A 14482-nucleotide genomic window follows, 5' to 3' on the forward strand; every position below is an offset into this window, starting at 1 on the left:
TAAGTTATTACTGGAGATAAAATGGAATCGTAAAATAAAACTCAAAAGAAAGGATGAAAAGATAAAAGGAACAAAGAAACTGATGGACAAATAGAAAACAACTAGCAATATGACAGATTTAAATACAGCTATATTACTAATTATATTTAATATAAATGGTCTAAACATTCCTATTAAAGACAGAGACTGCAGTTAGAAGAAAAAGCAAGGCCCAACTGTATGTTCTATACAGGAAATCCACATAAAATGAAACCACAGCCACAAATATAATTTTGTAAATCCTTGATTCAAATTACTGAATGAATGAATAAAATTTATAAATGTCAGAAAAATATAACATATGAGAAAAGAAAAAAATTAAATGGTGAGAAGGTGAAGAATCTGACCAAAGCTGTGGACGTGTATATATCTACAATATTTTACCTAAAATTTAAGGTGACTCACAAGCATCCTCTTAAAATCTATCCCTATATGCTCCTAGCTATACATGGATTGCAATTTTATCAATAGTATTTTCAAAGTCTAATTCTTTGTTTATTTAATTTTCAACTGAGTTTTAAGGTTGCAACAAATGAGGTAAAGAACAAATAAGGCTCTAAACTTAATCAACAGTTTACTGTGTGCAGTTATGCAACAACTCAAAAACACTAAACTTGTGTGATTCTCTGCTATACAATAGACAGCAGAAAAAGTATTCGAGCCTGATATTTACATAATTGTTATGTACATATTGAGGTGAGAATAGTTACAGTTAATTATTACCATTTAATTTAACTGTTAAATGTATGTGTTAATGTAAGTGAATGAAACATAAATTGGTATGAAATATAAATTGTTTCATACCATTCACTCATTCAAAATGCATTTGTAGTAGATCAGAACATTAAGAATGTGTTATTTATTTGAATAAACCTAATTCCCTTTCCAAGGCCAGGATTAAGATGAGGTAAATGTGGCATTTGCTTCAAGCATAAAATTTAAGGAGGAGCCGAAAGACTCAGTATGACAGAAATGTAAGCTTCTGAGTCTTTGCTTATGCAGTGCCCTCTAATTGAAAGCTCCTCTCTGCTGTTTGTGTCTTTGCTAACAAATTCCATCTAGGACTCAGCTCAGGAGTCACTCATTCTAAGACTTTCCTGAACACCACCCTTAGGAAAAACTGGTCCTTGTACACGCTTCTGTGAGATCACTTATCATCTGTCTACTCTAAATGCATTCACTGTAAGCCAAATCAAAGGCAAAAACGGTTTCATACAATTTTGTAACTTCTGTGCCAGTACAGACACCCAGGAGCACTTTATAAACACTGAATGAAAGAAGGCAGGGAAAGAGAGAAAGAGGGGTAGAAAATGAGGGAGGTAGAAATAAGGAGTCATCTAATAACAAAGAAGGGAATGGATCATTATCCGATGAGGAAACACCTGGAGGAAAGTTTTGTTTAGGTTCTCTAGCTACATCAGTTAGGACTATTTCAGTTTGTTTTTTTGTTTTGTTTTGTTTTTGCAGACAGAGTTTCGCTCTGTCCCCAGACTGGAGTGCAATGGCTCGATCTTGGCTCACTGCAACCTTTGCCTCCTAGGTTCAAGTGATTCTCCTGCCTCAGCCTCCTGAGTAGCTGGGACTACAGGCACACGCCACCATGCCCAGCTAATTTTTGTATTTTTAGCAGAGAGGGGGTTTCACCATGTTGGCCAAGATGGTCTCAATCTCTTGACGTCGTGATCTGCCTGCCTCAGCCTCCCAAAGTGCTGGAATTACAGGCGTGAGCCACCGCGTCCAGCCAGACTATTTCAGTTTTAAGCAACAGAAACTCCAACTCAACTAGCTTACAGTAAATCCAATACAAAGAGAACAGACATATTCTAAAATTACACCCCGGATTTAATTTATGGAGCTATTACTAACTGACAACATAGAAAGGCCAATGTCACTGAAAAATGTGTATTACTTGCATTTCCTGAAAGAAGAGGGCATGCCACAACACACCATGCCGGGCTCAAGAGATGCATAGGGTTTTGGTCAGGAGGCAGAAGCAGTAATGAGGCGAAAGACCAGGTCACAGCCCCTATTGGCATTTCCATGAAAAAGTCAAGGCAGGAGAGGATGAACAGTTTAGGATTAATCAGTTTGAATAATTCAAGTGGGCTCTAGGCCCACCTAGGTGGACTGTGATTATCTGGTATCTGGCTCTGAGTTGATTTAGGGCAGGGGAATTACAACCATGTGTCACTTAACAATTGGAATATGTTGTTCTGAGAAATCGGTCATTAGGCAATTATGTCATACGAACATCATAGAGTGCACTTATACAAACCTAGATGGTACAGCCTGGTACACACCTAGGTGATAATGGTAGAGCCTACTCCTCCTAGGCTACAGACTTGTGCAGCATGTGACTGTACTGAATACTCTAGGCAATTGTAACACAATGGCATTTGTGTATCTAAACGTATCTAAACAGAAAAGGTAAGTAAGAATGTCGTATAAAAGATTTTAAATGGCACACCTGTATAGGACACTTACCATGAATGGAGCTTGCAGAACCGAAAGTTATTCTGGGTGTCAGTGAGCGAGTGGTGAGTGAATGTGAAGGCCTAGGACATTTGTGTACACCACCACAGGCTTTATAAACACTGTATGCTTTGGCTACACTAAAGTTATAAAAATGTTTTTCTTTCTTCAACAACAAATTAACCTTAGCTTACTGTAATGTTTTTACTTTATATAAACTTTTTTCATTTTTCAAACTTTTTGTTTCTTATAATAACAGTTTAAAACACAAACACATTTTACAATTGTACAAAAATATTTTCTTTCTTTTTATTCTTATTCCATAAGCTTTTTCAATTTTTAAATCTTTTTGTTAAGAACTAAGACACAAACACACACATTAGTCTAGGCCTACACAGACCATCAATATCACTGTCTTCCACCACCACATCTTGTCCCACCGGAAGGTCTTCAGGGGCAATAACATGCATGCAGCTGTCATCTCCTAGGATAATAATGCTTTCTTCTGGAATCCCTCCTGAAGGGCCTGCCTAAGGCTGTTTCACAGTAAACTTTTTTTTATAAGTAGGAGTACATTCTAAAATAATGGTCAAAAGTATAGTATAGTAAATGAGCCAGAAACACAGCTGTTTATTATCAAGTATTATGTACTCTACAAAATTGTATGTGCTAGACTTTCATACAACTGGCAGCGCAGTTGTTTACAACAGCATCCCAGCACACACGTGAGTAATTTGTTGTGCTATGACATTAAAACTACGACGTCGCTAGGGGATAGGAATGATAAGTTTCATGATAATCTTATAGTATTACCATGGTATTTTTGCATGGTATTGGAGACAGGCTAAAATGTCCCCTTATCCTGTGCATGACTGTATTGGTTTGGTGTGTGAGAGTTAGATAAAGGAGGAGGTTGAGGCATATAGACATGGGATTGGTTGGTTTGCATATGAAAGGCCTGCTTGGCTGAGTCCTTTGCTATTTCTAAGAATTGACTAGCCCTGGTAAAAGCAGTCTCTCTTCAGTCAGAAAGGCCAAAAATACCAGAGCATTAAGAAATCAGAAAAGAATTTGCAAATATTTTCTCCCATAATATAGATTGTCTGTTTACTCTGTTTATAGTTTCTTTTGCTGTGCAGAAACTCTTTAGTTTCATTAGGTCCATTATCAATTTTTGGTTTTGTTGCATTTGCCTGTAAGGTCTTAGTCATAAATTGTTTGTCTAGGACAATGACTAAAAGAGATTTTCTTAGCTTGTCTTATAGAATTTTTATAATTTCAGATCTTCCATTTAAGTCTTTAACCCATCTTGAGTTAATTTTTGTATATGGTGAGAGGTAGGGGTCCGGTTTCATTCTTCTGCATATGATTAGCCAGTTTTCGCAGGACCATTTATTGAATAAAGGGTATCGTCTCCCCATTGTTTATTTTTGTTGACTTTCTTGAAAGTCAGTTGATTGTAGGTGTGTGGCTTTACTTCTTTGTTCATTATTCTTTTCTATTGGTCTATGTGTCTATTTTTGTACCAGTAGCATATTGTTTTGGTTACTATAGCCTTACAGTATAACTTGAAGTCAGGTCATGTAATTCCTCCAGCTCTGTTCTTTTTGCTTAGGATTGCTTTGGCTGTTCAGGCTCTTTTTTGGTTCCATATGAATTTTGGAATAGTTTTTTTCTAATTCTGTGAAAAATGACATTGGTAATTTGAAAGGAATTGCATTTGAACCTATAGATTGCTTTAGGCAGTATGGCCATTCTAATGATATTGATTCCTCCTATCCATAAGTTTTTCTATTTGTTTGTGTCATTTATAATTTCTTTCATCAGTGTTTTGTGGTTACTCTTGTAAGAGAACTTTGACCTCCTTGGTTAAATATATTCCTAGGCATTTTATTTTTGTGTGTGGCTATTGTCAATGGGATTGTGTTCTTGATTTGGTTCTCAACTTGAACGTAATTGGTGTATAGAAATGCTCCTGGTTTTTATATGTTGATTTTGTATCCTGAAACTTTACTGAAGTTGTTTGTCGGGTCTAGGACTCTTTGAAGGAATCTTTAGGGTTTTCTAGGTGTAGGATCATGTCATTAGTGAATAGAGATAATTTGTCTTCCTCTTCTCCTATTTTAATGTCTTTATTTTTTCTCTTGCCTGATTGCTCTGGCTAAGACTTTCAGTGTATGTTGAATAGGAGAGGTAAGAGTGGACATCTTTGTTTTGTTCTAGTTCTTAGGAGAAATGTTTCCAACTTTTGCCCATTCAGTATGATGCTGGCTGTGGGTTTGACATAGGTGGTTCTTATTATTTTGAGGTATATTCCTTCAATGCCTGGATTGTTGAGGGTTTTCGTCATGAAGAGATCTTGGGTTTCATCAAATGCTTTTTCTGCATTTATTGAGATAATCATAGGGTTTTTGTTTATAATTCTGTTTATGGGTGGGTCACATTTATTGATTTGTGTATGTTGAGTCATCCTTGCATGCCAGAAATATGTTCACTATTTGGGTGATGGGTTCAGTAGAAGTCCAAACCCCAGCATTACACAATATATCCATGTAACAACCCTGCACATGTACTTCCTGAAACTAAAATTTTTAAAAAAGAATACAGAAAATAAGAAAATATATAGTTAATATTGTTGTGTTGAATGGATGCCAAATAGACAAATATTGAATCTAAGAAAAGAGAACTTGGAGAACTTCATAAAACTAAAAGTTCAGAATTATTTGATAGTTCCTGTAATAAGGGAGGTTGATCCAGCAGTTCAAATGATGTCATCAGGAACCAACTTCTCTCCTCTCCCCTCTGCCTTCTCTGATAAGTTCTACATAGAGGCTTCCTGAATGTACCATTCAATGTAGCAAAATAGTTTAATATATGTCTTTGGATCTCTCATCTCCATGGGGAGCTAAGCTGTTAAGGGGGAAAATTAAAGCTTCTCTTTCTCAGAAGTTCCAGTAAATACCTTCCCATGCTTCACTGTCTCCGAATGAATTATGTGCATGTCTCTGAACCAACCAATTCCAAATAGAATATGTGAAAAGGCTTAAGCTCATCATACACTACCCCTAGAGCTCAGAGTCAAGTCAGCCCACTTGGATTAAAAAGATGGGAAATGCAGTCATTCCTAGAAAAAAAATTAGTAAGCCTAGGAAGGAGACATGGATGCCAAGCATCCCACAAAATGCCTGGTAATTATTATTTTTCACATTGCTGGCACCAGTACTTACATCACAATAGTAAAAGATTCCAGATGCCCCTTCCTTACAGGACAGCCTAGCATAGCTTTACCCAAGTAGTAACTGCACTTGTTTGGAGATGTTTAGAAAACAATATAAAATTCATTCATGCATATTTTACCAAATAGAATGACAAATATTACCAATATCATGTTAGTACTTTATCTAAAGCAGTGTTGACAAAAAGAGTCAAACGCTGTAAAATATTTAAATAGATTTATTCTGAGCCAAATATGAGTGAACATTGCCTGTGACACAACCTTCAGGAGGTCCTGAGAACATGTGTCCAATGTGGCTGGGTGCAGCTTTGTTTTATACATTTTAGGGAGACATGACACTTCAATCAAATACACTCAAGAAATACATTAGTTTGGTCTAGAAGGGCAGGACAACTGGAAGCGGGGGTGCTTCCAGCTTATAGATAGATTTTAAAATTTTCTCGTTGACATTGGTTAAGTCTATCTAAAGACCTGGGATCAAAAGAAAGGAATGTCTGGGTTAAGAGGTTGTGGAGACCAAAGTTCTTATTGCAGAGGCAGCCTTCAGGTAGGAGGCTTCAGAGAGAATAGGTTGTAAAATGTTTCTTATCAGACTTAAAATCTGTGTTGATGTTAATGATGAAGAGGTATAATGAGGCACATTCGACCCCCTCTTCTTGTCATGTCCTGAACCAGTCTCTCAGGTTAAATTTTAAAAGTGCCCTGTCAAAGAAAGTCCATTTAGATGGTTGGGGGACCTTAGAATTTTAATCCTGGTTTACAGCAGTCTTTCATATCAAAAGTGATAGTATTTTAGTAGCACACCTGAAGTAAACTGGAAAATATTTAGAGGCATCTATACAGGACTTGGTGGAAATAGTTAATTCCATTTTCTCTATATTATGTAACGGTAATAGGAAATTAAAAATTACTATTGAATAAATTTCTTCATAACTTCCAAATAAAATATTTTCCAGACAACTTTATAGAGAAACTTGAGCTTGTTTCTGTAGCCATAACTTTTTTGAAATCAGATTGTATACTTAAATGACTACCCATAATTCAAGACAAAAAAGAGATAATCTCTCGAAATTCTTGATAGATGACATCAATCAGAAATACTATCTGCACAAGTAGGAGATTAAAAAAAAACATTTAAGTCATTTTTACAACCATTTGAAATTATACAACAGCTGAAATTATATTTAAAGGATGTAGTACATCTTACTTTTTGTTGATGAATGTACTATTAAAAATCCTTGGGAAAATGTGAATGGATTTGAATCCAGTCAAATTTTTTCATACCAAGTATTTTAAAATAATGATAGTCTATTTTGGAGAATACACATGCTTTATTGGAGCAGTCACTCTGAAGCTGGCATGAATGCCATTAAAAAGCACATGTACCACAAAGGTTCAGAGGACTGATATACATATATTAGGACAGAGATTCTTTGCTGCTGCTGAGCTATGCTTTGTAGAGCTGCCTTCTCCCATTCCCATTTCCCACCCACATGTACCATGGCAAGACCTTGGGCTGGGTGCAGTGATCCTTGGGCATCTCCTCCAGCAGCTTCTCAGGCTTCTTGTCCACAGTGGGCCGTGAGATACTCTGCAGCTAGCTACTGAGTAGATATTCAATGGGTGGCTGATTAACTCAGTTGGTTAAAGTATGGTGCTAGTAACGCTGAGTAGATATTCAAACCTCCTTAGTCTCATTCCTACCACTTGGCAGAGCAGCAGGTGCCAGGTGAATCAGCAGAAACTACAGGACTTACCTTTATGCCATGTCCCTGACAAGGCATCTTCTAGTTTGAAGACTTTCATTGACATTTCTAGGGTTGAAGCACATTTGGAATCTATCCATAAACACCTATTAGGAAGCACTGCTGTGAAAGTGCAAATTGCAAAATTCCCACTTCCAGCCTATTGTTGGTAACAATGTGGTAAATATGTTGTACAGTCAGGCAACCCATCTGTACCTCTCTTAGCTTTCACTCCCAATTTAATGTTACTGTCTTTAGGCAGGAGGCTACTGAGATTGTGAGTGATTGGGTGTGGTAAGACTTCTGCCTCCATTGGGGTTCCTGTAGAAAAAACAGGGTGGTCCACTGGAGAACAGCTAGAATCCCAGGAGTGATTTCAGAAGGTAGGAAATCCCAAGAAGATCTTGGACTTTGGGGTTCTGTGAACTTGAAGGAGAAATTTACCAGTAACCTTATGAGTGTGTTAGATGTCAGTGACTCCAAAAGATAGAGCATAATCTGAACAGGTGGCCTGAGTCTTTCCAAACTTGAAGCCGGGAAAGTCCAGGAGAGCAGCGTCTTCCAGGTGATTTGGGCAGGACTGACAGCCCATCCTTACCGCGCAAGACCCCTTTTAAGTGTTCCTGCATTAGGAATATATTAGCAGCAGCCAGGTACGGCGGCTCACACCTGTAATCCCAGCACTTTAGGAGGCTCAGATGGGAAGATCCCTTGAGACCAGGAGATCAAGACCAGACTAAGCAAGATAGCAAGACTTTGTCTCTATATAATAAAAATTTTAAAATTAGCCAGGTGTAGTGGTGCATCTCTGTAGTCACAGCTATTTTGAAGGCTGAAGAGGGAAGATTGAGCCCAGGAAGTCAAGGCTGCAGAAAGCGAAGATCACACGACTGCACTCTAGCCTGGACAAGAGAATAAGACCTCGTCTGTTTAAAAAGAAGGAGGAGCAGGAGAAGGAGGAGGAGGAGAAGCAGAAGCAGAAGAAGAGGAGGAGGGGGAAGGGGAAGAGGAGGAGGAAGGAGGAGAAGGAGGAGGAGGAGGAGGAATAAAATTAGAAACAAGGTCAGAGTTTCACTGAATCATCAGAGAAAAAAACAACTGCCTATCTGAAGAGTTCTAGAAGGCAGAGAATCGGATTGAACAATCATAACATATATCTTGTCAAATAGAACTACTGGAGGAGAAAAAGAAACACATGTATTGTTTAAAGTTTTTTTTAAAAAAAAAATATGTTGAGATCCAAGTGAAATAAAATAGTATTAGATGGAAGCTACTTAACTCATTTATTCAAAAAATGAATTAATAATGTATGATGGGCCAGGCACTCTTTTCAGTGCTTGAGATAAAGCAATGAACAACACAATTAAAGATCCCTATTCTTGTGAAGCTTATATTCTAGCAAGAGAAGACAGACAATACGTGGTAATATAATACATAAGTAAATTATGTAACACATTAGAAGTGACAATGTTCTGGAATAAAAAGAAGAGCAAGGTAAAAGGGATTACGACTAGTGGGGAGAGGGATAGTTTGCAATATCAAATAGAGTGGTCAAAATCAGCCTTATTGAGAAGGTGACATTTTAACAAAGACTTGAAATAAGTGTAGAAGTAAATCATACATATACATGAGAAAAAGGGTCTTTAAGGCAGAGTGAATGGTTAGTGCCAACACCTAAGAAGAGAGTATGACCAACATGTGCGAGGAATGAGAAAGACACCAGAGTGGTTGCCTTCTTGTGAGGGGAAATAATAGTAAGATACGAAGTCAGAAAGGAGGTGGGGGACCAGATCACACATGGCCTTCTAGGCCATTGTAAGGCTTCGACATGGTGAGATCTCTATCACTACAAAAAATGCAAAATTTAAGAGGTATGCTGACATGTGCCTGTAGTCCCAGCTACTTAGGAGGCTGAGGCGGAAAGATCGCTTGAGCCCAGGAGTCTAAGGCTGCAGTGAACTATTATCACACCATTGCATGCCAGCCTAGGTGACAGAGTGAGGCTCTGTCTCAGAAAAACAAAAACAAATAAGCAAAAACAGATGGGAAGTAGTGCTGGGCAGAAGAAAGAAGTAAAAAAACTTTGGGTGTGAAGGGCCTTGGGGAGAGATGAATATCTAGGAATTATTCAGTCATATTGTATGTGCTATTTTTAAGTGGGAGAGAGAAGAGCACATTCATGCAGTGATGCAAATAATCAGATACATAGGCTGAAGTCGAAGACTCAAGAAAGGAGATAATTGATCATATGAGTCTGAAAAGGCAGAAGAGGATGAGATCAAGACAATACCAGGACAGATTCTCTTTCAATAAGAGTAAGAGCTACGCTAGGACTACATTCATTGTAATAATACACTGAACATATGGAATTGCCAATATTTGAGCATTTTTTTTAATTTTTGCTTACTTACAAATTCTATAGACTCAAGTTTCCTTGCCCTACAGATTTCAGATTTGCAAACTCCCACAATTGCATGAGCCTATATATATACATATGGTCTATACACACATATATACATACACACACATATAGATATATATACACATATATACACACACACACATATGTGTGTGTGTGTGTGTGTGTGTGTGTGTATGTAGATAGATAGATAGCTTTTCTGTCCATTCTATTTCTCTGGAGAACTGTGATAAATACATCAGATCTGAGGCGAGGTCTGAAGAGGACTATGGGTCACTGAGAAATTAGATATTTTACCCAAAATTACACAGTTGGCAATTGATGAGTTCAGATTTAAAACAAAACATTTTGACTACAGAACCTGCACCCTTAATCACTACTATATTTGCTACCATGCTGTCCTTCTTCAAGGAGGGATAAGAGAGGATGAGTATAGGTTTTAAGTTTGGTGTCCAGAAGTTGAGGAAGTTACTGTCTGATGGCTTCTACTTCCTCAAAAGCAGGGTTATTGACTGAGCATGAATGGAAGGCCAAAGGGAGGTTGGAAATGTCCAATGGAAAGACTTCAACATCATGTGCATTTGTTTTCTAGGGTGGCCCTAACAAACTACCACAGACAGAATGGCTTAAAACAAGAAATTTACTCTCACATTTCAGGAGGGCAGAAGTCTGACATCAAGGTGCCAGCAGGGTTAGTTCTTTTTGGAGGCTGAAGGAGAATCTGTTCCATGCCTCTCTCCTAGTTTCTGATGGTTACTGGCAAGAGTGTTCTTTGGCTTGCAGCTGTATCATTTCAATCTCTGCCACTGTCTTCACATGTCTTTCTTCTCTGTGTGTGTCCCTGTCTCCAAATTTCCCTCTCCTTATAAAGACACCACTTATTGGTTAATCCAGTATGACCTCATCTTAACTTGATTATATTTGCAAACACTCTATTTCCAAATAAAACCACATTCACAAGTGCCTCATGTTTAGGGCCTTAAGATATCTTTGTGGTGGCACAGTCCAACCACAACACCATGGTTTCGAAGAGACAGAGCTGTGAATTTAGAGTAGCACCAATCTGCCTGGGTATGAGTGAAATTGTGGTCATCTAATCTGAGCTGAGAAAGGATAGTTGTGGTAGGAGAACTTGGAGGGGTCATTGGACTTTAAGCCCTGAGGATGAAAAACATGTGCAGCAAACTAGGAGGATCATAGGTTTTAGTCACTGAGCTGGTGTTAGGGTTCATGATCATGGAGGAGTAGTAGTAACTGGGGCCAGAATAATACTGTAGGACAAGGACAGGTGAAGTGGAAGAGATAGAACTGATGACAAAGATGCAGAACTAAGAAGCCAAAGCTTTCAGATTCTCCACCAGGACACTAGTTTCCTGGGAAACTCCTAGGATGACCAGGGTGAAGAGGAAGATGAGGCAGTTGTTAGCAAACGAGATGTGAGCAAAAAGAGTAATGAAAAAAGGAAGATGGCTTTAGCCAGCCATCAGGTATCAGTTTCAAAGATAGTTTTTTAAAAATAATAGAGAAACAGTAATCTGGAAATACCATGGGGAGCCAAGAGGACTCAAAACCAACAATTGACCCAAGTCTCATAGGGGTGCACTGCAGAGTATATAGTAGGCAGGTAAGAATTGAAATCTTTGCCATCCTACTCATTTGCAAGATCATCAAAAACAACATTGTATCTAGATCAGGACACAAATAATCTTTAATGGGAAAGAGAATCCTCTGCACAGTACAGTCATCTCAGGGAATGCAAAGCCAAGCTACGACCATGCCTGGTTCAAGTATGTACAGTACAGCCAAAGCAGCAGTCACAGAACACACATGACTGCCAGGGCCCACTGCTATGGTTTAGGAGCAGTTCTCAGGCAAGAGGAGAATGAGTCATAAGCTAGACAGACTGGTGTTGACTTTAACACCTGTATTCAAAAAATTCCCAAGCAGACTTTGAAAGACATGATACCAAGTTTATATGATAAAATATTCTAATTTTATTCAGTGAAATTCATTTTGACACTTTTTAATTATGGTAAACGGTAACAAAAATGACAAAGCCCGTCCATCCTCCTGAAGTTTTGTGCCGCTAAATGTCATTTTAGAATAGAAAATGAGAAGGTGAAATGGGCACGGTGGCTCACACCTGTAATCCCAGCACTTTGGGAAGCAGGAGGATCTCCTAGCCCGAGTTCAAGGCTGCAGTGAACTATGATTGCACCACTGCACTCCAGTCTGGATGACAGAGCAAGACCATGTCTCTAAAACTAAAATTAAAAAAAATAAGAAAAAAAAAATGGTAAGGTGAAGAGTGAAAGTGACATGATCAAAGAAAAATACAGGGAGTATTTGGAGAGCAGCTTGACGAGCATACTTAGTTATGATAGCAGGAGGAAATCTTTAAAGGGTAGGCAAAGGACATTTGTGGACTTTATACTTCTCCTGACTCCTTACAAGAAAAATCAGTAATACCTCCACACTGCTTTCCAGTTTTAAACTGCGTTCTCATATGTTATTATTCTAAACACGGTGACAGCACACATATACTAGATGTAATACAGAAAAGAACAGTGAGGCTCAGAGAGACTGACTGCCCCATATCAGTCATCTGAAGTGGATCTGGGGCTGGACCTACGGTCTCCCCTGAGCTTTGCTCATCTTCACTACTTCATGTCCTGTCAATTCTCAGGATGTAAGAAAAGGAGTACTTTGGTGCTGCGGCAAGTCAGGGACCTTGAATAGAGGGACTGGCTGAAGCCACAGCAGAAGAACATAAATTATGAAGATTTCATGGACATTTGTTAGTTCCCCAATTTAATACATTTATAATTTCTTATGCCTATCTTTACTGCAATCTCTGAACATAAATTGTGAAGATTTCATGGACATTTATCACTTCCCCAATCAATACTCTTAGAATTTCCTATGCCTGTCTTTAATCTCTTAATCCTGTCATCTTCGTAAGCTGAGGACGTATGTCGCCTCAGGACCCTGTGATGTGATGATTGCGTTAACTGCACAAATTGTTCATAAAGCATGTGTATTTGAACACTATGAAATCTGGGCACCTTGAAAAAAGAACAGGATAACAGCGATGTTCAGGGAACAAGGGAGATAACCATTAGGTCTGACTGCCTTGGAGCCAGGCAGGACAGAGTCATATTTCTCTTATTGCCGAAAACGGTTTAAAAAAAATATTGCTAAATTCTTTTCCCAGTAAGGAATGTTAATAATTAACAGCCCCGGGAAAAGAATGCATTCCCAGGGAGAGGCTTCTAAAATGGCCGCTCTGGGAGTATCTGCCTTATGCAGTTGTAGATAAGGAATGAAACACGCCCTCGTCTCCTGCAGCACCCCAAGGCTTGCTAGGATTAGGAAATTCCAGCCTGGCAAATTCTAGTCAGACTGGTTCTCTGCTCTTGAACCCTATTTCCTGTTAAGATGTTTATCAATGACAATGCGCACACAGTGGGACATGAAACTTCATCAGCAATTCTAGTTTTGCCCTGGCCTTGTGACCTTGCCCTGCCCATTTGCCTTGTGATATTTGCCTTTGAAGCATGTGATCTCTGTGACCCACACCCTATTCGTATACCCCCTCCCCATTGAAAATTGCTAATAAAAACTTGCTGGTTTTGTGGTTCAGGGGGCATCATGGAACCTGCCAACATGTGATGTCCCCCCCCAGACACCCAGCTTTAAAATTTCTCTTTTGTACTCTTTCCCTTTATTTCTCAGACCGGTTGATGCTTAGGGAAAATAGAAAAGAACCTACTTTGAAATATTGGGGGCTGGTTCCCCTGATACTTTGGGAAAGCTATTCTGGAAGTATAACACAGGGAAGACTGGATAGGAAGAAACTGAGAGGTTGCTGGAATACAGGCTACACATGCCTCCATGCTAAGGACTACATGTGAGATTGAAGGAGGCTGTTCTGAGCCATCAGCAGGAGAAAATACAGGACTTGATCAACAACTTGGATAGAATGAAGGCAAAAGACTCAAAGACACATCTGAAATTTCCAAGCAACCTGATACAAATGGTGTCCCTGCAGAGAGAAGATGATTCACAGGTATGAGAGAAAAGAGCTAATGAATTTGATTCTGGCGTGCATTGCGTATTTGGAGGAACAAAAATACACAAGGTGAGATGCTTATAACTTATACATTTACAAGCTTATAAATGCTTGTAAATTTATATTTCAGCTCAAATGTTGGAACTGGAGATTTTAAATTAGAATGGAAATGACATTAAGAGTTGACTGACTATATTTCAGTTTATTTTTCTAAAGATGAATGGGTCGCATCAAAGAAACAAATGGTAAATAATAAAGGGTATTGATAAAGTTCTCTGAATGTACAAAAATTCAAATTTTATAATAATTTCCATTTCTTGTTTCTTCTTAGTCTTAATTCAAGCAGCACAGTCTGAATGCCTCTATCAACAGTGGTAAATTAATCTGTGATTTCAGCATCCAACTTTCCTATTTTTTAAAAAGAGATATGTTCTTCTCTAGCTGTGTCCCAGTTATATATAAGCTAGATCCCTTTCAATATGCATTGGGAGATATTTGAA

Source organism: Mandrillus leucophaeus, unplaced genomic scaffold (assembly GCF_000951045.1).
Source record: "Mandrillus leucophaeus isolate KB7577 unplaced genomic scaffold, Mleu.le_1.0 Scaffold685, whole genome shotgun sequence".
Taxonomy (NCBI): domain Eukaryota; kingdom Metazoa; phylum Chordata; class Mammalia; order Primates; family Cercopithecidae; genus Mandrillus; species Mandrillus leucophaeus.